Genomic DNA, 3,954 nt, shown 5'->3' on the forward strand with positions numbered 1-3,954 from the left:
TTGCAAGGTATTTATGTGCCAAATATGTTAAACATTCATATGCCCCTGCATGCTTCGGCTACCATTCCAGAGGACATGCTTCCGTTCTCATCGCATTCATTAAAAAAATAAAGTGTTAATTAAATTTGTAACTGAACTCCTTAGGGGAGGATTGCAGGTCTCCAGCTCTATTTTACCAGCATTCTGCCATATATTTAATGTTACAGCTGTCTTGGATTATGACTCAGCGCATGTTCATTTTAAGAACACTTTTGCTGCAGATGCGACTAAACGCAAAGAAGGTACCAATGTGAGATTTCTAAAGACAGCTACAGCACTCGACCCAAGGTTTAAGAATCTGAAGTGCCTTTCAAAATCTGAGAGGGACGAGGTGTGGAGCATGCTTTCAGAAGTCTTAAAAGAGCAATACACGGATGTGGAAACTACAGAACCTGAACCACCAAAAAAGAAAAATCAACCTGCTGCTAGTGGCAGCTGAAGTCAGCTTTGGCATTAGAAAACAGGAAACGTGTCAACAGAAAGAGGCATGAATACTTTTCACCAAGTACAGTTAGGGAGTACTTTCATGGCTCATCAACACTTGGAATGTAGTATTTAAAATGAAATATGGGAAAATAGAGGGACAAAACTGGCACCAAACTAGTGGGTTAAACTTTACATGACATGCAAGGCATTTTGTAACTTGTAAAGTCATACTATAAATATACTGGGTCAAGTATGCATCTTTGAGGCACACCTCTGGAATAACGTAAACAAGCTCCAAGATAAGAATTGCTTCCTGGAAGGAGACTCTCCTTTTTGTATTGTACTATTTTGCCCTTTATACAATAAATTAGGCTAAATTTGGTTATTCGGAATCTTGAACATTGTAATGAATGAATGATGACTGTATTCGGACAACTGGCTACACCTTTGAGTCATTACCAATAAGCCACTGTAGTGACTACTTTAGCTGAAATGGACAATTCTCATCTACAATGCAAAACCACCTATCCCACCACAGACAGATTTAGCTTCCATTTAATGAACAATGGGTCACAGTCCTGCTATTGACTTTTTTGCATCTGACTCCTCTCAATTTCAAGAGGAGCTCTGTGCAACAATTAGCCATAAGAGGACTGTTTACATAAACTTTAGAATATTACTGCTACAGCTTTTGAATATATTTGGACACACTGGTTTGTTAATCACTTACAGGAAATAGAGTTTCGTAGGCATCTCTTGGTATGCAGTTCAGGCTCATGCAGCACCCCCACATTATCCATTTATAGAGCATGTCCTTTGCATTTTATTTTTCAAAAATTATTCTTGCTTATAGCAGGGGGTAGCTCTTAAAACTGTTTACATAAGTTGTTGCCATCACAATTTAAAGCTAAAATATTTGTAACTTCTGCACTTCAATTATTTTTACTTCAATTTGTAGCTTACCAGAAAACGTTTACATTTACTGTTTTGTTCTTAATATGACTAACTACCCACATCTCAGGTTAGGGCATTAGGGAGAGACAGAACACAACTCTGTCAGAAGCAATGTGGCCTAGTAAACTAAATGATACTGGGACCCAGGAGCTCCCATTTCCAACCCCAGATCAGCTAACCTGACTTGCTGTATGACTTTGAATCACTAAGATTTCTCCATCTGCAAAGCGAGGGTAGCTAAGTGGAGAAACTTACTTACCACACATTGGATGTTAGAAGGATTTAACATTAAGAACATAATAATGGCCCTACTGGGTCAGACCAAAGGTCCATCTAGCCCAGTATCCGGTCTTTTGACGTGGTCAGTGCCAGGTGCCCCAGAGAAAATTAACAGAACAGGTAATCAAGTGATCCATTAATTGTCATTCATTCCCAGCTTCTGGCAAACAGAGGCTAGGGACACCATCCCTGCCCATCCTGACTAATGGCCATTGATGGACCTATCCTCTATTAATTTATCTACTTTTTTGAACTCTTATGATCTTGGCCTTCACATCCTCTGGAAAGGAGTTCCACAGGTTCACTGTGCATTGTGTCAAGAAATACTTCCTTTATTTGTTTTAAACCTGCTGCCTATCAATTTCATTTGGTGACCCCTAGTTCTTGTGTTATGAGAAGTAGGAAACACTTCCTTATCTACTTCCTCTACACCAGTCATGATTTTATAAACCTCCAGCTAAAAGTGAAGCATTTATAAAGTTGCTTCATTCTGCAATCAAAAGGACCCACACTCACTAAATTTCTCCAATTATTATGCCCTCCTTGGAAGTAGTGTTTCATTGCTACCAGTGTTTAGGCTTCCCCAGTCCTCTGAAAACAAAATGCACATAATTATATGAGAAATTAACACAACTTTCCTATGCTTAATATTATCTTTCTTGGTAACTGAATGCAGGTACTGCCACAGAACAAGCTTGAAATATAAGCTCATATTGACTTGGACCTGCATTGCTTTGTGTGATACAATACTGCCCTCTAGTGAATAATTAGAAAAATCTATTTCAGTGAGACTGGCTTTGAAAGAGTCAGTAAAATTTCACTCAGAGAAGATTTGGCTAGATTTCTTCTAAGCCACAGGAAGAATAATCCCCAAGCAGTCATCTTATTTTATTTAAGCGCATATTTCAGTCCCACAGGAAGAAGAATTAAATCAACTAGTTTTAATTTACATTTATTGGAATGTCAAACTTTGATAAGAGATTAAACATGTTTCAGATATTCTTGATTTTACACATCGATAGCAAACTCATTCTTCCATCACTCTTGGGTTTGTGCAGTCAGAGGGTTTTAGACAAAAACACTAAGAAGTAAGTTTGTGGGCAACAGTACAATGTTTTAAAAAAAATCCATTAAATATGTATATATGAAGCAACTTCTGTTGGTCAGAGAGATAACAGAAGTTGGTTCAATCAAAGATATTACCTCACCCACCTAGTCTCTAACATCCTGGGACCAACATGGCTACAACACCACAGTATATGGTATGAAGCACTCTAGCATTTCCTCCCTTAGCTTACAAAAAAGGTTGATGGCTATAACTTCAAAAGAGGTTGAAACCATTAAGACTTGAAATCTGCATTTTTCCCCTACTTCAGGGATGAAAATGCTCAAAATGAATTCAATACCATCTTTTGTACTTCCACTTTCACTGGAGGCTTAACAATGATTCCATACCTACCAATTACTTTAGTAATTGGAGCTATTCTATGGCTAACTGATTTGTTACCGAAGTAGAGTTTTTGATCTCTAAAGTGCACTGGCTCAAAAAAGGTTAGGTGTTAATTTTTTCCTTCTGTAAAGTGGGCAATTGTATTTAAAAGACCTCCTTGCTCCACTTAAAGTTGTTAGCTAATACTTCGTGATCACAAATCACTACAATTATGCAGTAATAGACTTCTATTCACCTTTGTCCATAGAGTCAGACTAAAGGAAGGAGCTAGGAAACCAGTTCAGACCAAGCAAGGAGTGAAATTAGAAATGCTGTATATTTTGCCTCCAGTGATGAAGCATCAGCATCTATAAAATTATCCCTGGTGGTTGACTCATGTCTGAAAAGTTTCATAGTTAGAAAGTTTAAGAGTCAAACAAACTGATAGGTGGCACCTCAGGAAACTAAAGTATTTTATGATTAGCCAGTGGTTTCTGCCAAGAATTAAAAAAGAAAATTCAGATGTACAATTAGTTTTTTATAAAAGATGTATTTTTAGGACCTTAAGGACAACTTGGGTTCCAATGGCTTGGAAAATATCTTAAATGCTTAATATATTAAGCTGGTTAAAATTCAAACATGTTTAGCTCATCTCTGGCACTACAATACTGGATACTCCTAGAATAACTAAAAAAAGAATTTAAGTGTTTGCTTAAGAGGGACAGATCACAGAGTGGGATTAGCACACCAGCCATTCAAATCCTACTTGCTTCCAAGAACACTATATTTACGCAAAAAAAAAAAGTTGGAAGACTTATCCAGAAACG

Source organism: Dermochelys coriacea, chromosome 14, assembly GCF_009764565.3.
Source record: "Dermochelys coriacea isolate rDerCor1 chromosome 14, rDerCor1.pri.v4, whole genome shotgun sequence".
Taxonomy (NCBI): domain Eukaryota; kingdom Metazoa; phylum Chordata; order Testudines; family Dermochelyidae; genus Dermochelys; species Dermochelys coriacea.